This window comes from Peromyscus leucopus, chromosome 6 (genome assembly GCF_004664715.2).
Source record: "Peromyscus leucopus breed LL Stock chromosome 6, UCI_PerLeu_2.1, whole genome shotgun sequence".
NCBI lineage: Eukaryota > Metazoa > Chordata > Mammalia > Rodentia > Cricetidae > Peromyscus > Peromyscus leucopus.
The window spans coordinates 65,286,499-65,309,481 of NC_051068.1; the positions used below are offsets into that span (position 1 = coordinate 65,286,499).

Below are 22,983 nucleotides of genomic sequence, written 5' to 3' on the forward strand. Positions count from 1 at the left end.
ACCAGCACGGTTTTGAATGGCCCAATGCATTTCTTCACCCCTCTCTTTTCATCTGATCTTTGGCCCACACTGCCACCTCTCACCCCCATATTTATCATCACCGCATCTATTCATATCCCTCCTCTTCTTTTTCCACCAACCCAATAATAATTACTGGTCTTACTCGGAATTTTCCCTTTTCACACATACACACAGTAGTTAATATATTAGTACACATTATCATCAGTGCCCATTTACTTTCTAAAGTGCTTGGTACTTAAGAGGTGTTTGGTTTCTTAACTATTATTGTATTTTATAATGGGTCTAATCTCTAATAGTGATTGATTTCCTTTTTGACTTTTATTGATTTTTTTGTGGATTTTACATCATGCACCCCAAACCCATTTATCTCCCCATTCTTTCATATCCACCCTGCTGCCCTTGCAACCTACCCCCAAAAAATAAAATAAAATTTAAAAGGGGGGGGGTATCATTGTGGAAGCTGTAGTGTGTCACAATGAGTCACACAGTGTACCCTTTAGTCCACACATCTTCACTTGCAAGTGTTCACTGCAATGAGTCATTGGTCTGGTTCAAGGCCTCTGGCTTCTGCCATGCTATCCACACTGGGCCCTCCCTGGGACTCCTCTTGAATATCCTGGTGTTGCCCTGTGTCATGGAGATCCTGCATCTTTGGATCGGCAGAACAGGCTGCTTCATAGAGATCCTGCATCTTTGGATCAGCAGAACAGGCCACTTCATAACCTAGTCCACTTTCATGGAAAGAAGAAAGATGATCCAAATAATAATAATAAAAATTTAACCAATGATCTAACTCCTAATGTACAAGTACCAATGCAAAAAATACAAGAAACATGAGAAATCAAGACAGCATGTCACTCCCCAAAACTGCTAATCCCCACGTAATGTCAAACAATGAGAATGACAGAGACAAATTACAAACAAAAAAATGAAAAGAACATTTGTAAAAAGTTTGTAATTTGTAAAAAAAAAAAAAAATGTAAAAAGGACACTGTGGTGAATAAGCATGGTCCCCCAAGGCTCATATATTTGAATGCTTAGTTATCAAGGAGTGGCACTACTTAGAAGGATTCGGAGGTGTGGCCTTGTTGGTGGAAGTATGTCACTGGGGGTAGGCTTTGAAGTTTCAGAAACTCAGGCCAGGACCAGTGGCTTTTTTTGCTCTCTTCCTGCTGCCTGTGGATTCAAATATAGAACTCTCAATTACTTCTTCAGCACCATGTCTGCCTGCATGCCACCATGCTCCCAACCATGATGACAATGGACTAAGCCTTTGAAACTGTAAGCAGGCACCAATTAAATACCTTCTTTTATAAGAGTTTTCAGACAGCCATTGCAGTACATTGAGCTCCATAGAGACAGCGCCGGGCCAAGCGCGAGCCGGACGGCACTGAGCGACTCTGTGCCTCGCGGAGGAAAACCAACTAAACATGGGCAAAGGAGATCCTAAGAAGCCAAGAGGCAAAATGTCCTCATATGCATTCTTTGTGCAAACTTGCCGGGAGGAACACAAGAAGAAGCACCCGGATGCTTCTGTCAACTTCTCAGAGTTCTCGAAGAAGTGCTCAGAAAGGTGGAAGACCATGTCTGCTAAAGAAAAGGGGAAATTTGAAGACATGGCAAAGGCTGACAAGGCTCGTTATGAGAGAGAAATGAAAACCTACATCCCCCCGAAAGAGGAGACCAAAAAGAAGTTCAAGGACCCCAATGCACCCAAGAGGCCTCCTTCGGCCTTCTTCTTGTTCTGTTCTGAGTATCGCCCCCAAATCAAAGGAGAGCACCCCGGCTTGTCCATCGGGGGCGTGGTGAAGAAGCTGGGGGAGATGTGGAACGCCACCGCTGCGGACGACAGGCAGCCTACGAGAAGAAGGCTGACGAGCTGAAGGAGAAGTACGAGAAGGATATCGCTGCCTACAGAGCTGAAGGAAAACCCGATGCGTCGAAGAAGGGGATCGTCAGGGCTGAAAAGAGCAAGAAAAAGAAAGAAGAGGAAGATGAGGAGGAGGATGAAGAGGAAGAAGAGGAAGACGAAGATGATGATGATGAATAACTTGGTTCGCAGTTTTTTTCTTGTCTATAAAGCATTTACCCCCCCCCAAACACAACTCACTCCTTTTGAAGAAAAAAATTGAAATGTAAGGCTGTGTAAGATTTGTTTTTAAACTGTACAGTGTCTTTTTTTGTATAGTTAACACACTACCGAATGTGTCTTTAGATAGCCCTGTCCTGGTGGTATTCTCAATAGCCACTAACCTTGCCTGGTACAGTCTGGAGTTGTAAATTGGCATGGAAATTTAAAGCAGGTTCTTGGTGGTGCACAGCACAAATTAGTTATATATAGGGACGGTAGGGGTTTTTGTTTTGTTTTGTTTTGATTTTTTTGTTTTTGTTTTATTTTTTTTCATCTTCAGTTGTCTCTGATGCAGCTTATTACGAAGATAATTGTTGTTCTGTTAACTGAATACCACACTGTAATTGAAAACAAAATGCAGCTGTTTTGTTGACATTTGTTGAATGCTTCTAAGTAAATACAATTTTTTTTTTTATTAAAAAAAAAGTTTTTGTGATCATGGTGTCTCTTCATAGCAATAGAATACTGCCTAAGGAGTTTTTCTGTGTAACAGTCCTGGCTGTCCTGGAACTCGTTTTGTAGATCAGGCTGGCCTTGAACTCAGAGATTCACCTGCCTCTGCCTCCCAAGTGCTGAGATTAAAGGTGTATACCACCACTGCCAGCTCATAAATGAATTTTTAAAAAACACAAACAGATCCAAACTGAAAACTTGGAGATGAAAAACTCCTGAGTGGAAATGATCAACAGAGGAGTACTTCCCAAAGAAGACAAAGTATTAGGAATTGAAGACAAAAATAGAAGAATTGGTACATTCAGCCAAGGAAAATAAAAATTTTAAAGTATGAATGGAATATAGAAATTACTTGAGACACCAGGTAAAAACCAAATTTAGGAGTCACATGCATAGAAGAACAATGCTCTGCAAAGGCACTGTGCAGTGTGGATGGAGAATGTTGCCCACAGGTTATGTTTTCAAACTACTGGTCCCCAGCCAGTGATGCTATTTGGGAACTTAGGGAGCTTTTAGAATGTGAAGCTTTGCTGGAGAAAGCAGATCACTGGGAATGGGCTCTTCACTCCACTTCCTCCTTCCCTGACTTCCACCTGTAGTTTCAGAGAAGGTCTTAGATGGCCACCTGCTACCATGTCTTCCTGCCATTATGGGTTCTCACTCTGGAACCACAAGCCAAGCTAAACGCTTTCTTCTCTTCTTGGTTGCTTTTGGTCATGGCGTTTTATCACAGCTACAGAAAAGTAACTGATACAGGCACAGGAAAGACTTTAGTACAATCAAAGCAGAAATTTTCCCACATCTAGGAAAAGAAAAGTTCATTCAAATACTAGAGGCAAATAGAAGCAGAAAAGAAATTCTGTGCATCATATTATAGTTAAAGTACGAAATATACAGAACAAAAGGAAGGCATTGAGAGCTGCAAGAGATACATGCCAAGTCACACAGAGAGGCAGGCTATAAGAATAATAGCTAAGTTATAAATAGAAACCTAAAAGTGAAAAAAGCTCAGATGGAAGTATTTCAAGTTCTGAAAAACCGCATCTTCCAGCCCAGAAAAATTATCTGCAGCAATTAATTCCATGATACAAATTGGCTAAAGTCATTCAAGATCATCAGTGGAGCACTCCAGAGGCTGCAGAGAGGAATCAGCTTTTGCTGTGATTGTTTGTGTGTTTTCGAGACAGGGTCTGACTATGTAGCTCTGGCTGGCTTTGAACTCACTATGCAGACCAGGCTGGCCTTGAACTCACGGAGATCTACTTGCCTTTGCCTAAGAAAATAGTGGGTTTTTTTTTGTTTTTTGTTTTTTTTTTTTTTTTAGATTAAAAAGAATAATGAAGAGGCTACATTCAAGAGGCTCCAGGGAAATACATAAATAATGCTAGGAAAGCAGCTAACTGAGGAAGGGTAAAATAAGTATACAGTCAGCCACTGACAGGAATCAACACTTACCTTTGTCAACAATCCTGACCATGAATAGTCCCAACACCCCAATACAAAGATACAGGCATCCAATGACACGGATCAGCAAGTAAAATGCTTGCTAAATAAGCCTGAAGATCTGAGTTTGATCCCTGGAATCCATATAAATGTGGGAAAGCAGAACCAATTCTACAAAATTATCCTCCAACCACCACACATAAGCCTTGATGTACACACAAGCATGCACACATGCATACACACACACACACACACACACACACACACACACACACGCAAAGCACACTAATAATAATAAATAAATTTTAACAGAATTCCTTAAAGACATAGACTAGTACACTGGATCAAAGCCTGGGATCCATTTGTTTGCGGCCTCCTAGAAACACACCCCGTCGTCCAAGCCAGGCATCGCTGTGGTGAGGACTGAGAAAGTGAAAGCTGTTCCCGACAAAGGGACTCGGGGGAAAAAAATGAGGCCTCACCGTTTCAACGGCCGACAAGATGGACTTCAAATCAAAACTAATCAGAAGAGATAAATGATGTCACTGCATTCTGATTAAAGGAACAACCCTTCAAGAAGACAATCCAATTTTAAACATATACATACGAAACACAAATGAAACCAATTTTATAAAACAAATACTCCTGAATGTCAAGTCACTGATTAAACCTATCTGAGTTAAATGACATCATATATCAAATAGACATAACAAATGTCTGCAGAAAGTTCTTTCTAAATACTGCAGAACACCTTTTTTCCCCCAGTGGCCCATGGAATTTCATCTAAGATAGGTCATACACGATGACACAAAGCTCGTTCAAAAAACATACAAATATTGAAATAATTTCTTTTATTTTGTCATAATATAATGGAATAAAGCTAGAAATCATCAAGAAAATCTACAGAAAATTCACAAATTAGTGGATGTTAAACAATATGCTACTGGATGGGCTGCAAAAGAAATTAAGAAAGAAATCTCTAAAACTCTTATAATTGAATTAAAATGAAGGTACAGCATGCCAAAACTTACGGGATACAATCAAACAGTCCTGAGAGGGAAGTTCAAAAATTAGAAAGGCCCAAAATAATGACTCAGTAATGTATCTTACAGTCTTGAACACCTGAAATAATGACTCAATGATGCATCTTACAGTCTTAAACACCCAAAATAATGACTAACACCTGAAATAATGACTCAATGATATATCTTACAGTCTTGAACACCCGAAAATAATGACTCAATGATGTATCTTACAGTCTTGGACACCCGAAATAATGACTCATTGATATATCTTACAGTCTTGAACACTCGAAATAATGACTCAGTGATGTATCTTACAGTCTTGAACACCCAAAGGAAGCACAAAAGCAGAACTCACAATAAGTAACCAAAATCAGAGCAGAACTTAATAAAATAGGAAAAAATAGCCGGGCAGTGGTGGTGCACACCTTTAATCCCAGCACTTGGGAGGCAGAGACAGGTGGACCTCTGTGAGTTCAAGGTCAGCCTGGGCTACAGAGCAAGATCCAGGACAGGCACCAAAACTACACAGAGAAACCCTGTCTCAAAAAGAGAGAGAGAGAGAGAGAGAGAGAGAGAGAGAGAGAGAGAGAGAGAGAGAGAGGAAGGAAGGAAGGAAGGAAGGAAGGAAGGAAGGAAGGAAGGAAGGAAGGAAGGAAGGAAGGAAGGAAGGAAGAGTAGAGTTCTAGCTGAGAAAACACCACACACTTGGGTAGGAAGATAGAAATCAGGCTGGACTGGGCTGGCAGCATCCTCTCTGCCGACTAGCTGGTGTCAGTCCACAGGAGGACACAGAAGGAGACAACACTCTCACTGGCACAGTCAGCCATCCTAGGCCTGAGACATTCTTTCACCAGCACTAGAGCCGACTTCTTTGGAGCTACAGCATAGGCTGAGGCTGAGCAACGCTCCAGGACACCAGGCTAGACTGCGATTGCTGAGACACCCAGCCCTGTGGACTGAGCCGCCACTGGATTCTGGGTCTTTCCGGTGTGAGGGGAACAATGTTGGGCTACCTAGATTGCATCCTGTAAGTCAGTCTACTTCTGTCTATCTAACTTGGTCTACATATATACTATCAGTTCTGTTCCTTTAGCAACCCCTGACTAATACAGCCAAGGAGGGCTTGGATTCCAGAGGGTAACTTGCTACTGTTGTTTCACTAAACCGAGATGGCACACAACTGTTTAACGTTATTAATCACAGACAGATGCTACTCTCAGTCCTAGTATGAGAAGCTTCTCTTTGAAATGAATGGCAGTGAGTGCGGAGACTCACCATTGCTCAAAGTGCTAAGAATAAATAACAATCGAATACTCAGTCCTAAACAGGACATTATATACTCCTGTAAGCCTCAGCAAACATCTTAGAGGAAGGAGTGGAAAGATGGAAGAGCTGGGAGATAGGGAGAAGGACGTGATCTACCTGAGATCGTGATCTCACAGCATCTGTGGCAACCTGCACAAGATCGGAGCTGTCGGTGGTCAGCCATCTATTGGAGGAGTGTCTCAAGGGGAACCTATTTTGTGAACTATTAGTGGCTAATAGATTCAGGGGAACACAGAAGTCATTGTCCTCAGTGGTACATCCAGTGATGAGTCCACCAGGTTCCTCTGGGTAGTTAAAAAAAGAAAAAAAGTGACACACACCTCCCCAGTTATAAAATAAAAATAGCTGAGTTCAAGGTATTCAAAAGATGTCTGATGAAACACTTTAAAATCAGCAAAATGATAGAAGTTATACATGTTTTTCAATAATAACTGAGTATTAGTGGTCTCAATTCCCCAATAAAAGATGTGGTATTGGTATTGGTGTTGGCTCCAAGAATCAATGGCAAGCATTGCATTAGGGTAAAAAGACGGAAAATGGAATTCTAAGCAAAGGGAACTAAGAAGCAGGAGTAGTTATTTTAATTTCCAACAAAATAAAACTACTCAGAAGATGTAAGTAGGGAAATTTCATATTCATTAAAGGAAAAATCTACCAGCCGGGCGGTGGTGGCGCACGCCTTTAATCCCAGCACTCAGGAGGCAGAGGCAGGCGGATCTCTGTGAGTTCGAGGCCAGCCTGGTCTACCAAGTGAGTTCCAGGAAAGGCGCAAAGCTATACAAAGAAACCCTGTCTCGAAAAAACCAAATAATAATAATAATAATAATAATAATAATAATAATAATAAATAAATAAATAAATAAAAAAATCTACCTATAAGATATTTCAATCCTAAGGATATATGCACCAAGCACAGGGACATCCAAATTTGTAAAAGAAACATTATTAGATCTAAAACAACAGATTGACCCCAATACAGTGATAGTGAGTGGTTTTAATGTCTTACCCTCAACAATTGGCAGGTAATCCAGAAAAATTACTGCACACTCCATTAAAAGACACCATAAATCAAACAGACCTAACACATCCTTACCATAGCCAAACTCCAATCCCAGCTGCCTGTACATCTTGAACCAAGACTCTCACCCTATGCTCCAACCCAACATGCTGTGTCCACACCAGACACACAACCAACAACAAGAAGTCCACATGCTCAAATCTCATCATAAAAATAAAAGCAGTATAAAGGATCAAGAAAAATACCCCCCTTCCCCAAATCTGCCAGTCCTTTAGAACTGTTCTCCAATGAGAATTACCCAGATGAACCCCAGGACATACAACTTAAAAGAACAATCATAAACTCTGTCAAAGAACTCAAGGAGTGTAAAGAAGACACAAAAGAGAGCTCAATAAATTTAGAGATCATAAATTCCTGATATGAATTCAGGAAAGGGACTTGTAGGGAAGAGGAAAGTTTGCTGGGAGTGGGATAGAGATAAAAGAGGACAGGTAAGAGAAGTCAGTGTGCATTATATACAGGTATATGTAGGCAGGAGTTTCTGCCCCACCAGTCAGCTCCCAAATAACCACACAAAGACTAATTATTAATTATAAACTCTCAGACAATAGCTTTGGCTTGTTACTAACTAGCTCTTACAACTTGAATTAACCTGTATTTCTTATCTATACTCTATCACATGGCAGTATCTTGTTTCGGCATGGCAAGTTCATCTTTTGGTTCCTCTGAGTTTGGCTGGTGGCTCCACCCTCCTTCTTCCCCATGCTCTCTTTTTGTCTGCAAGTCCTGCCTATCCTCTACCTTCCTAGCTATTGACCATTTAGCTCTTTATTAAACCAATCTGAGCCGGGCAGTGGTGGTGACGCCTTTAATCCCAGCACTCAGGAGGCAGAGGCAGGCAGATCTTTGTGAGTTCAAGGCCAGCCTAGTCTACAGAGTGAGATCCAGAAAGGGCTCAAAGCTACACAGAGAAACCCTGTCTCGAAAAACCAAACCAAAACAAACAAACAAAAAACCAACCAAACAAACAAAAGAACCAATCTGAGTGACAAATCTTCACAGTGTACAAAAGGATTATTCCACAACAGGTATGAAAGTTTCAAAGAACTAATTTAGTAAGTTTAGTTTATTTTTTAATTCTGTTTAGGCCAAGCATGGTGGTAGTAGTATATATCTTTGATCCCAGTACTCAGCAGGCAGAGGCAGGCAGTTATCTATGAGAAAACAGAAATGTAAATGCAGGCAGAATGAAATGATGAGGATAATCTAGGATCTAGAAACCAAGCTTATAATGGTATATAAGTATTAATGAGAACTCAAACTGAAATGAAGTTGGAAATGAAAAACTCAATAACTTGCTTAGAAAACTCAGGAGGAAGCCTTGAATGTAGAATGGATTAAGTAGAAGATATACTATCAAGACTCAAATATAAAGAAGAGGAGGTAGGCATTACAAGCAAAGAATGAAAAAAAATACTTCAATAAAAACCAGAAACATTCAGGAGCTGCAGGACACCATGAAGTAACCAAATCTTTGAATTATATGAACAGATGAAGAAGAAACCTAGGCCAGGGGACAGACCAGATCTTCAGCAAGATTATAGAAGAAAAATCCCTCAAACTAAGGAAAGACACACTCTTACAGATATAAGAAGCATACAGAATATCAAATAGACAAGATCAGATATGAAACTCACCACAGTCTATAAGTTAAAACAATAAATATACAGAATAAGAGAAAAAACATAAGTCACATGTAAAGGGAAACTCATCAAAGAGCAGATTGCTCAGTGAAAACTTTGGAAGACAGAAGAGCCAGGAGCAATGTACTCCAAGTTCTACAAGACCAGGGATGGCAACCTAGACTACCGTACTCAACAAAACTATGTGCCAAAGTTGAAGGAGAAAGGAAAATGTTCTGTGATAGAAAAATCCTAAAAGAAGGGCTGGAGAGAAGTTTCAACTCCCAGCACCTGCATGGCTGCTCACAACCATCTGTAACTATAGTTCCAGGGCAATCTGTGGCCCTCTTCTGGTCTCTTTGAGTACTGTGTGCATGTGGTACAGAGACATATGCAGGCAAAATACCTGCACACATAAAATAAAAATAAATAAATCTTTTTTTTTTAATTCTAAGAGAATTCACGTCCACCAAATCAACCCTACAGATAATACTGGAAGAAATACTTCTAACTGAATGGGGGTGAAAACATACTCAAAGACTGCAGAAAACAAATGAAACTGTACACAGAGTATGACTCAGAACACAAACAGAAAAAAAGAAAAGGACTGCAATCAATACACATCTGCTGTGGATATTGCTCTGTATAAATGAAACACTGATTGGCCAGTAGCCAGGCAGGAAGGATAGGCGGGACTAACAGAGAGGAGAATTGAGAGAACAGGAAGGCGGAGGGAGACACTGCCAGCCGCTGCCACGATAAGCAGCATGTGAAGATGCCGGTAAGCCACGAGCCACGTGGCAAGGCATAGATTTATAGAAATGGATTAATTTGAAGTTGTAAGAACTAGATAGCTAGAAGCCTGAGCCATTAGGCCAAACAGTTTAAATAATATAAGCATCTGTGTGTTTATTTTATAAGTGGGCTGCAGGACTGCCTGGGCTTGGCGGGACCCAGAGAGAAAACTCTCCAGCTACACACATCTTTCAATAAAAACATTAAATGTTAATAGCCTCACCTCTTTAATCAAAAGACACAGTGAAGGGTTCACAACACGCCCCCATGGTCGCATATACCAGGCGGACACTTCCGCCTAGCCAGTTCCAGGTCAAGATAGCCATTTCCGGGTCAAGGCGTCTCGTGTAACCAGGATCCGTGACGTTTCATGGCCACGTAAGCACGCAACGTGACCATGTGATCTACACACACGCATGGAGTAGTGACGTGACCTGGCCACGCCCCCAGCCGGTTTTAAAGCGGAGCACCATGTTCCTGGTTCCTTCTTCTCCACCCACGTGTCTCTCCCACAGGCCTGCACACTCTCTATCCCTTTATCTCTAATAAAACTCTTATAAGCGGATTCTGTCGTGTTTCGTGACACTTCCTTGCAGGGTAAGAACACAACGCGGCTAAATAACTAACACACAGGCTAGCTGAACAATTTAAGACACAGAATCTTATCTTGGCTTTAAAGAGAGGCATAACCTTAAATATAGGAATGGGAAGAAAAAAGTTCCAAACAAAGGAGACAAGTGAGCAAACAGACACTGCTATTGTGATTTCTGACAAAATAGAATTCAAACTAAAATTAATCGAGAGAGATTTAAAAAAAAAAAAAAGACACTTCATTCTAATTAAGGAAATAATTGACCAAGGGGACATTGCAATTCTAAACATACATAGGCCAAACACTGGTGTACCTAAAAGCAGACCACTAGAATTAAATATTCAGATTAACATTCAGCCCATTAATACTAGGCTATTTCAACATCCCACTGTCTCCAAAAGGTAGGTCATCTGGACAAAGAATATTGATAGAAACATCAGAACTAAATACATCACACATCAAATGGACTTCCATTTAAATACCAAAGAATAGACATTCTACTCAGCAGCTCATGGAAGTGTTTCTAAAACAGACCACATTATATGACACAAAACAAATCTTCACCAATTCAGAAAAACTGAAAAAGCTCTATATACCCTATCTGAACATAATGCAGTAAAACTTAAACCAAGTAAATCTCTTTTTACAAACTCATTGAGATTAAAGAATTAGCTAATGAATGAATGAAAAAGAAATCAAGATATAAATAAGTTTCTGAAACTAAATGAAAATGAAAACACAACACACAGAACCTCTGAGACACATTAAAAGCAATTCTATGAGGGACATTTATAGCCTATGTGAAAAAAATGAGAAGGAAAACAAACAAGTATTGTTTCTTCATTTCTATTGCATTAGTTTTAGCCTGCTACAACATACTATATATGCAGTTCAACTCTTGTTGAGAATATATTGTATATGCAATTTGGATTCAACACTTGTTTAGAATATATTGTGTATGTAACTTGGATTCAACTCTTGTTAAAAATCTAGATCTCAGGCTGGAGAGATGGCTCAGACGTTAAAGGCTAGGCTCACAACCAAAAATATAAAATCTAGATCTACTAGGAAAACCTTGTTTTAAACAGCAGCCCTGTGACTTGCCTCAGCCATGCGAGGAAGGAGGGGAGGGGAAGGCAGAAAGGAGAGAGGGGAACCAGGTAAGGTAGCCAAGGGGGCCAAAGGTAAAAAAAAAAAAGGGGGAGGGGGCAAAATAGCTGGATTATATAGGGAAGGGCAGCCCAGCCCCTGAGCTAGAGAGTTCAGGGTAGAGGTAACAGGTTGGGACTGAGGATGCTGGGGGAACTGGCGGCCAGGTTTGCTTTGATGTGTTCAATAGGCACCTCAGCCATTTATCCCAGGGTTTGAGACTTCACATAGCCCAAATTTTGATAAACTCTCTTGTGTTGGGATTGTGTTCCCCAAAATATTGTGTACTCTAATAAATTTATCTGGGGTCAGAGAACAGACAGCCACTAGATACAAAGGCTAGAAAATGGTGGCACTCACACCTTTAATCCTAGCATTCCAGAGATAGAAATCCCTCTGGATCTCTATGAGTTCAAGGCACATTGAAATGCCAAGCATGGTGACACACGCCTTTAATCCCAGAAAGCCAGCCTTTATCCCAGGGAGTGGTGGTAGAAAGCAAAAAGATATATAAGGCGTGAGGACCAGAAACTAGAAGCTTTTGGCTGGTTAAGCATTTGGCCTGGTTAAGCATGCAGGCTTTTGAGCAGTAATTCAGCTGAGACCCATTCCAGATGAGGACTCAGAGGCTCCAGTCTGAGAGACAAGACCAGCTGAGGAGACAAGACCAGCTGAGGATCCGGCGAGGTGAGATAGCTATGGCTTGTTCTGTCTCTCTGATCTACCAGCATTGACCCCAATAACTGGCCTCGGGTTTGATTTTATTAATAAGAACTTTTAAGATTCCTGCTACACTCTCTCTGTCAATACTTTTTGGGTGTTGTTTGGTGTGCTTTCAGTATTTTACACACACACACACACACACACACACACACACACACACCAAAAACAAACAAACAAAAATCCCACCCCTGAAACAAAACCAAGCCAAGTCTATTTAGTGTTGCTTGATGTTTATGCTTATTTTCAAGGCTGACCACGTGCTAATTCTGTCTTTCAGTGGTTGTTAATTGCCAGCAGCTCTTGTAGGGCTGGGTTCCATAAGATTTCCCCTTTCCACACAGCATTTCTACTGGTGCTATTATTCTTCAGGTATTGTTTTGGCAGCCATATCGTTAAATTTTAGGTTCCCTGTCATTTCTGGGAGACATGGCATCACTGCAGACTTCTTATCCTCTGGCTCTTACACTCTTCCTGTCCCCTCGTCCACAGTGTTTTCTGGGCCTGGAGTGCTTGATGTTTTATCAACAACAACAAGAGAAGTTTAGCAAGCAAAGAAGATACAGTAGGAAAGGAAGAATTAAAATATCCTTATTTGAAGGTGATTCAATTCTATCCTGAAAAGATCTTAAAGACATCAACCAGAAAACTCCTACAGCTAACAAACACATTTAGCAGGTAGCAAGATTCAAAACTAACATAAGAATTAGTAGCCTTCTTATATAGAAAAGAAAAACATACTGAGAAAGAAATCAGAGAAACAATACCATTCATAATAGTCTCAAGAAAAAAATCTTCTCTAAATCTAACTAAGGAAGTAAAAGACTTGTGAAATAAAAACTTTAGGACATTGAAGAAAGATACAGAGGAAGATATAAGAATATGGAAAGACCTCCCCCATTCAAGGATTGGTACGATCACGAACTGTAAAAATGACCAGCCTACTAAAAACAATCTACTGATTCAACACAATCCTCACCAAAATTCCAATGCAATTCTTCATAGAAATTGAAAAAGAATTATCCTAAATTTCATATGGAAACATGACATCCCCAGGATAGCCAAAATAATTCTGAACAACAACAAATTTGTAGTCATTACAATCTCAGATATCAAGTTACGCTGCAGAGTTATAGCAATAAATAGTGTAGCGTTGGTATGAAAACAGACTCATTGATTGATGGAGTATGATTGAGAACTCACGTGTAAGCCCACGTTCCTATTGCCACCTGATTTTTGAAAAAGTAGCCAGCAATACACATTGGAGAAAAGACAGCATCCTCAACAAGTGGTCCTGGTCAAACTGGATATCTACAATTAGAATGAAACTCAGTTCTTATCTCTCACCCTCCACAAAACTCAACTTTAATGGATCAAGGACCCCAATACAAGTTCTATACCCTGAATCTAATGGAGGAGAAAGGGGGGAATACACTTGAATTCATTAGCTCAAGAAATGACTCTCTGGATGGGAACAGTAGTAAGACTAACAACTTAGGAGGCTGGAGTAATGAATCAGAACCTAGGAGCTCTGGCTGCTTTTCCGGAGGACCTGTATTTGATTCCCAGCACCCACATGGTGCTCTCAGAACATGGCAAATCCAGTTCCAGGGGATCTGGTATTCTCTGCTGGTGGGCCCAAGGTATACACATGGCTGACACACAGAAAATAAAAATAAATAAACCTTTAAAAGTGATTTTAAAATTCAGTCCCAAGAATAAATGAGACTGAATGAAATAAATGACTTCTGTACAACAAAGGACACCATCATTTGATTGGAGAGGAATCTTACAGAATGGAAACAAATGTAATGGTCAGTATCTAGAACATACAAAGAACTAAAACAGGAATAACAAACCCTAACATTGAGAAAGCAACCAACCAACTAAAACTGAGACATGGAGCTAGACAGACAGTTCCCAAGAGTGTTCAAAGGAAGAACACAAATGGCTTACGTGGTGGTATTGTGCTCCCCAAAATATTGTGCACCCTAATAAACTTATCTGGGGTCAGAGAGACAGAACAGTCACAATAACCTGACCTGGCCAACTTCTCAGCTGATCTTGTTTCTTCATACTGGAAGCCTCTGTGTCCTCATATCCAAATGGCTCTCAGCTGAACTGTGCTGCTCAAAACCTAAAAGCTTAACCAGCCAAATGCTTCTAGTTTCTGGTCTTCACACCTTATACATCTTTCTCTTTCTCCCGTCACTCGCTAGGATTAAAGGCTCGCTTTCTGGGATTAAAGGCGTGAGTCACCATGCTTGGCTGTATCCTTGAACAGATGGATTTCTGCCTCTGGAATGCTAGGACTAAAGGCGTGTGCTACCACTGCCTAACTGTGATGTTTAATATTGTAGCTGTTTTGTCTCTGACCCCAGATAAGTTTATTAGGGTGCACAATATTTTGGGGAACACAATGCCACCACAGGCTTATAAATGTGTTTTAAAATGTAAACATCTTTTGTTGTTGTTGGTATTTTACTCTTTTTGAGGGGTCCACCACGCAGCTCCCAAATAAATAACACACAGAGGCTTATTCTTAATTATGAGTGCCCAGCCTTAGCTTGGCTTATTTCTTGCCAGCTTTACTTAACTTTAAATTACCCTGTCTATCTTTTGCCTCTGGGCTTTCCCTTTTCTATTCCTGTATACCTTTCTTTGTTTCTTACTCTGTGGCTTGCTGGTTGTATAGCTGGATGGCTGGCCCCTGATGTCCTCCTCCTTCCTTGGCTGCCTCTTCCTTTTTCTCTCAGATTTCTCCTCCTATATATTCTCCCTACCTGCCAGCCCTGCCTAGCCTTTCTCCTGCCTTGCTATTGACCAGTTCTTTATTAGACCATTAAGTGTTTTAGACAGGCATAGTAATACAGCTTCACACAGTTAAACAAATGCAACATAAATAAAAAGTAGCACATCTTAAAATAATATTCTACTACAATCTTTAGCCATCATTGAAATGCTATTTGAAATGACACTGGCTCCATCTTACCCCAGTCAGAATGGCTGGGGTCATCAAGCAAACAAGTATGTGAAGAGAACTCATTTTTTTCAGACAGTGGGTTGTGTGTGTGTGTGTGTGTGTGTGTGTGTGTGTGTGTGTTTGTGTGGCCCTGGCTGTCCTAGAACTTGGAGATCCACCTGCCTCTGCCTCCTGAGTGCTAAGATCAAATGTGTGCACCACCACGCCCAGCAAGGAGAGCTATTATACACTGTTGGTGGGAAAGTAATCCAGTAGAGACATTATGGAAATTAGTATAGAGCTTTCTCAGAAATCTAAGAGCTGAACTAATTTATCACCCAGTTTTATCACTCCTGAATACTCGTTCAAAGAATTTCTTACCTTATCCCAGAGATACTGGCACATTCATAATGAATGTTGCCCTATTCACAATATCAAGAAAATGAAATTAGCTTAGAAGTCCATCTACCGATGAATGAATAATGAAAATGTAGCAAAAAAAATACAGTGACATTTTATTCAGCCAAACAGAAAAAATGAAAACATGAAATTTTCAGAAAAAGGACTAGAAGTGTATAATACATCGGGTAAGGTAACTCAGACTTAGAAAAACACCACATGTTGGCTTGCATATGCAGATTCTAGCTTCTAGCTTTGATATGTGTGCCTTTTTTAAAATAACAGAGTGAAGTAGAAAGGGGACCATGAGAAGGGGTACAGTGTCTTCAGTTGGAGAAGGTAGAAGAATGCATGTGATTATTGGGGTGGGGAAATGGGGGGGAATGGCAATCAAAACTAGTGTTGTATGAAAAAGCTGTAAAGAAATGAAACATAATAAGTAATAAAAAAAAAATTAAGTTCAAACAGAGGTACTTCATGTAAGTGAATAAAGCAGCTCAATAGCCAAAGACTGTAAAGAAAAATTCCAGTGCCAGAGGTGGGTTGTTCTTCAATGAGTTATAGGTCAGGAGGCTCCTAACCTTTCCCCCAAATAATACAGGCAAATTGCCACCACTGTGGGTGGCCCACCAGAACTAGATAATTCTGGTGATGGTACATGCCTTTTGTAATGCAGAGCTCAAGCGGATGGCTGCTCCACTCTGCGCCTTACAGTGATGTTACGACTGCAGGAGAGTCATCATCAGCTGTGGACTGTGCTGGATAACCTCCACTCTTAGCTAGTGCCTGCCCAGTCAGGACAAATCTGTACCCGCCCCAGCCGCTCAGCCCAAGTACACAGAACTTATTGCTACACGCATGGCTGCAGGCGCTAATGCATATCTTAATTAATCATTTCATAAGTCAAGCTGTGCTGGTCACGCACTGCTGCTGTCTGCCAGCTCAGTGTCTCTGACCAGCTAGACAAGGTATATTCCCCCTGGTTGCCATACGTGCGCAAGAACTGTCCGTCAGATGCTAATGGGGGTAACCAATGTTTTATGTGAGCCATTTTATCCAATGGCTGCAGAGGTCATCGGACTTTGAGGGGAAGCTACTGTGGTTGTTTTGCTAAGTGGACATGAGGTGCCATCAAATTACCTTCTCAGCAACTGGATTTGTGCCCACGGATTCCTGCTAATGTTAACTTTCATCAGAGAAGCTTCATTACGCAGTGGCAATTTCAGAGACTCCGAACTGGTCAAAGTACTCAGAATAAGGGATTGCTGAAAGCTCAGAAAGAAACGGAGCATCTGCGTCACCCCCTCCAAGACTCAAGACTATCGCTAACAATCAGAAAGATCTTAAGGATCAGAAAGAACTTAAGCCCATAAGAAAGGGAGATGCTTCGGAACGCCGACTTTCAGGGACGATGTGGCTCTTGAGCTCTGGAACTCACAGCAGTCAACAATCTGTCATGGAGTGTGAGGGCCAACTGGGTCTTAGCCCTCCTGAGGATCCAGATGCCATCAAGGGTTGATAGGAGGAGAGACATCTTTTCATTAATGTAATGCTGGTAAGGCACCCCTGCTTCAAAAAATAAATCCCCACCCATCCTCCTTTATGTGACCCCAATGCAATTCACTGATTTGTGTTTTATACAAATAAAAATAAAAATAAAAGACATGAAAGTAGAATAGGGACTAGTGCAGGAGCATTAACAAGGTCTGCACAGGAACTAAATACACTCTGCACGAGTGTGAAAATGTCATAATGAAACCCATCAATATGTATAATTAATATGCAGTCATGAAACATTTAAAAAAACAAAATAATAATGAACACATGAGGAATACAAAAGCACAAACACTACAAAATGTTTTAAAAGTCAGGAACTACACTTTTCAATAACTTCTAAGCACGAATATTCTCAGTCATCGGTTCCCAATCAAAAGACACAGGCTGGAGGCAAAGGCAGTGAGGTGGCCCCAGTCATGGTTCCATCCATGGTGAGACACTGGACCTCACTGGCTCTGGTCACGCCAGGCAGGCACTTGCTGTTCGAGCCAAGGCCTTTGGATTCCACGCCGTATTTTGGACCCCTGCTTGCAGGATAGGATAGGGTGGTCCCTGAGTGTGTGCAAGGTCTGCAACTCACCGGACCTGCTGTTTGTATCAGAGGGACTGCATCGCCTTGCACTGCACTCTGAAGAAGTGTAACCACAGCAGCGACTTCACTATCAAGCAGACAAAGCAAAGTATTCCTCGCGAAGAGGTGGCCTGGTGGATGAGAAAGCCTTAGCTCAGGCCTTCAAAGAGGGAAGAATACCAGGGGCAGCTCTCCATGTGCGTCAATAGCTTCACTCAGGGTCCATTGAGAGACGCACCAAACCTCATCTGCATGCCACAAATGTCCCGATACAGTGAACAAGTGTCTCTAGGGATGAGAGAGGCAGCTGCCACTGAGATCCACGGAGCAATTACAGGTCACATCCCAGAAAGCTTACCAAACTGTGTTGACAAAGAACTCTCGGGTTGCTTCAGCCCCTTGGCCAGTCATAGACCAGCAAGCAGTTCATACGGAGCTCATCCAGTGCCACACACCCCTCACTTCCTGCAGCCATGGGCTCCAGTGACTCAGTGACATACCCTTCCCAAACTCACAGCCCACAAAACACAACTGAGAACACCCCAATGAGCAATAGCAGGAATTCCGGAAGAATGTATGTAAGAATTCATATAAGTTTGGGATCAAGAGAGAGTGGAAAACAGATAAACTAAGAGCTCCTACACAGAGAAGGGTCTCTCACATCTGAGCAGCGCACTAAGGAGGCAGCTGGTTGTAAGTTCAGGAAAACCTCCTGATGATGGGGAGGGGAAGAAGGAAATAGAAAAAGAGTATGAAGTTTCATACACTGTACTCAAATATATATGTGTGTGTGTGTGTGTGTGTGTGTGTGTGTGTGTGTGTATGTATTCAGTTTCAGATCCTTGGCTATTTTATTGAGTGGTCAGGCTTAAACAAGAAGGGTTCAAGAAGAATAATGTTACATTTTTCCTTTTGTCACGGAAAACTCTTTTTATGGTAACTTGCCAGATTGTCTATGAACAAACTCACATTTTTAGACATTGATAAATCCTTTTCTTCATTTGGTATTTCATACAAGAGCATTTCAGAGGTATTATTGATGTGACTGATTTTAATAAATCTTATTGGATTATTATCAGCTAGTTACATGCTTTATTCATAGTCTTTTGTGAGTCATTGACTTTGTTTAAAAAGATGGCCTATTTTGGGGGCTGGAGAGATGGCTCAGCAGTTAAGAGAGTCTCTGCACTTCCAGAGATCCTGAGTTCAATTCCCAGCACCCACACGGTGGCGGTGGCTCACAATAGTCTGTAGAGGGATCTGCTGCCCTCTTCTGGCAGCAGGTGTACATGCAGCTACAGCACTCACATAAAATAAATTTTAAAAATATTTTTAAAAAATAATAGTTTCTTTTCAATAACAAGATGGCCTATTTTGAGCCTTTGTAAAGGTCCATTCTTGTTTCTGTGACAGAAGAAAAACTTCAAATTGCCCCAAACAGAAATGCTATCAGAAGTATGTTTTGTTTTAGTGTGAGTAATCATCATCACTGCATTTGTTTACTGTAAAGGTGGACATTTCACATTCAATGCAGTTTTAAATAAAGAGTAACTGACATTTCTGTTTAAAAAAAAAAAGAATCCACAGACTGGTTGAGTGGATTAAAAAAAAATAAGACATGTCTATTAGTTGTCTCTCAGAAATGTATCTCACCATCTAAGGCAGACACTACCTTAGTGTGAAGACAGAAAGAGATATTCCAAGTAAGTGGAACCAGGGAGCAAAGAGTTCTCATTTTTCCAGTACTTGACAAAATAGACTTCAAACCAAGACTAGTCAGAAAAGGCAAAGTCACTTCAAGCTGATTAAGGAAAAAAATTCATCAAGAAAATATCACAGTTTTAAACACATAGAACCTGCTAGATGGCTTAGGGGTAGAAAAGCATGCTGCTGCCCATGACCTGAGTTCCATCATTTGATCCCATAGAGTGACAGGGAAGAATCAAACACCTAAGAGCTGTCTCCTGATCGCCACACAGGCTGTGGCACACACCGACAAATAAATAAAACTAAATAAATACTTTAAACGTCTATGTATTAACACAGGAGCACTGTTTCATGAAACAAATACTAGATGTAAAAACCATAGATTAATCCAACAGAAAAACAGTGGGTGACTTTGATAAGCTGTCTCATCAATAAGGAGACTGTGATAAGCACCATAACCAATGGGCACCTTGGGGAGGAAAGGGTTATTTGGCTTACAGGTGATAGTCCACCATTGAGGGAAGCCAAGGCAAGAACCTAGAGGCAGGAACTGAAGTACAGACCACGGAGAATACTACTTCCTGATTGTTCTGCATGGCTTGCTCAGCTCCTCTTCCTTCCTTCCTTTCCTTCCTTCCTTCCTTCCTTCCTTCCTTCCTTCCTTCCTTCCTCCTCCCTCCTCCCTCCTCCCTCCTTCCTTCCTTCCTTCCTTCTTCTTTTTCTTTCTTTCCTTCTTCTTTTCTTTTTTAAATAATTTTTTACTAATTCTTTTGATAATTTCTTGCCCTGCAATTTGAATATATTCATCCTTCCAACTCTTCCTAGATCCTTCCTCACCTCCTTACTCCCTACCCAACCAAATTCATGTTCTCTCTCTCATTCCCTCTCTGAAAAATCACTGGGTCCAGTTCGTGTTAGTCAACTACTCCTGGGCATGGGACTTGCCCTGGAGTGTGGTCAATACGCTGGTTTTCACACCAGTGAAGAAAACTGACTCTCCCTCCCTCGGAAGCCATCGAATGCCAATGGCGCCTCCGATGGGGGTGGAACTTCAAGCCCACCACCCCTTCTGATTCAGGCCTTGTGCACGCTGATCACCTGTCACAGTTTCTTATGAGTTCATATGTACATCTGCCTGTTGGGACTAGAAAACACTGTTTCCTTGAAGTCATCTACCACCTCTGACTTTTAAAATTTTTCCACCCCTCTTCCTCAAATATCTTTGAGCCTTGAGTGGAGGGATATGATATAGACATCCCATTCAGGGCTGAGAACTCTGAATTCTCTTTTTCTCTGCATGTTGACCAGTTGCGGGGTGCTGTATTAATTGCCATGCACTGGAAGAAGAGTCTCTGATGAAGGTGGAGGTGATCTGCAAATTTCATCATTTCAGTTTCTCTGATAGCTGAATATTCCGTTGTGTGAACTCATGGCATTTTCACTCTGTTTATCAGTTTATCTCGGCTGTTTCCACTCCCTGACTACTGTGACTAGGGCAGCAAAGACCAGGGATGAGCAAGCATCCCTATAGTAAGATATGGAGTCCTTGTGAATGTCATGGCTGGATCTTGTGGTAGATCTATTTTCAGCTTCTTGAGGAACTTTCAGACTGATTTCCCTTTCCTCCTATGTTACTAGGACAAACAAGGGACTCTTTCTACCCTGAAACTTTTCAAATGTGCCTTTTTATTCATCAACTTCATTTTGATGTTTCTTCACTACATAATTTACTTCTCGTAGGCATGATCTTATTAAGCCATATCTGACTTTTAAAATTAAGAAAGAAAAGAAAAGAAACCTTAAGGACCTCACCAGACAACTCTTAGATTTGATAAACACATTCAGCAAAGTGGCAGGACACAAAAGCAACATACAAAAATCAAAATTTTCGTGTATACCAATAAGAAGTACACTAAAAAAGAAACCAGGGAAATGATTCCATTCATAATTTTTAAAAAATCCTCGGGAATATCCTAACCAAGGAAGTAAAAGACCACAATGAGAACTTTAAAAGAAACTGAAGAAGGCAGTAGAAGATGGAAAGACATGCCCATATATTCACAACCTGGGGAAAAAAAAATCAATGTTGTAAAAATGGCTCTTTTTAAAAAAGCAACCTATGAATCCAATGCAATACCCATTAGTATTCCAAAACTATTCTTTCCATAAGCAGAAAAAAAAAATTAAAATTCATATGAAAGCACAAAAGACCTCAGATAGCCAAAGTAATCCTGATAGAAACCAGAATAATGCTGGAGACGTCACCTTAACTGATTTCAAAACATACTGAAGAGCCCCTGTTCCTGAAGACTCACATATTTCTGATACAGGAATTGGAGAAATTAAGTTGGAATTGACCTGCAATCCTTCTCCCTGAAGACGACCGGCTCTTGTAGTATCGGAAGGTGCACACAAGCTGCCAAGAGGGAACAAAAAAAAAAAAAAAAAAAAAAAAAAAAAGCAACCAACAGCTCTAACTAGCTGTGAAAGCTATGAACCACATCAATGGCTAGCCTGGCAAGTTATCGACAATGGTGCCATAGAGGTACTGGAGTAACTAACAGCTTTCCAACTGGACTTAAGGCCCACTCAATAGGAGGGTATTCACATCTGGTACTGAAAACCTAGTCCACTACCTGTGCCTGGAGAGGTCATTGATCCCCGAGGAAAACCTACCGATGTCATCATCCTAAACCAATTGATTTCTAACTGCATTCTAAATGTGTGTCCTTCTACCCACTGATAAGTGTGGCTCTCACTCTTCATCGAAGGAGCTTCTCTTGACAGCAGATGGAGATTATTACAGAGGTCAACAACTGGAAAGATGCAGAGACTCGGCGAGCATGGAGTGCCCAGACCTGATGGATAAATCTACACTGCAACTCTTCCATCTAAAGCCCAGGGAATATTGAGGAAGAGGGGGTCTGGGCCGCTGCACTAGGCACCCATCTTTCAGACATTGTTCCTGCCCCAGAGCCCTGCCTGTTTTCCTTCTTACGAGTCTACACATTCCCATCCTCTCAGTGCCTCCCCTCAGACTGTCCATGGTATCCCTACCTCAGAGAGCATTCTGGAATGCATGAGATAATCTCAGTTCTCTGGGAAGTTCTCCTAACACAGAGTCATAGCTTAACACTTTATAGAACATCCAGTTCCTTACTTTCCTCATAAGAGAACTGACAGAGTGAAAGAAATTCCAGAAAAAAAACTTGCTTCTTCAGCTGAACTTTCTACCAGGCAATTAAGTGGTTAGAACCTCAATGACTGTGGAGACATTAAAAAGTTGCAGGTCCAGAGCATAATTACAACTTATTTTGGCTATTTTTAGCTCTCTAAATAGTCTTTTTTTTTTTTTTTTTTTTTTCCCTACCTCTATGCTGGACCTAATATCTAGCAATTGTTTTAAAAAGCTCTTTTGGAATGTATTAACTT

The 22,983-nt window shown here is 41.0% G+C and overlaps 1 pseudogene; it reads left to right on the forward strand.

Annotated features, from left to right (window-relative positions):
- Window positions 1–1,428: 1,428 nt before the first annotated feature.
- LOC114685822 lies at window positions 1,429–2,071 on the forward strand (annotated as a pseudogene).
- Window positions 2,072–22,983: the final 20,912 nt, after the last annotated feature.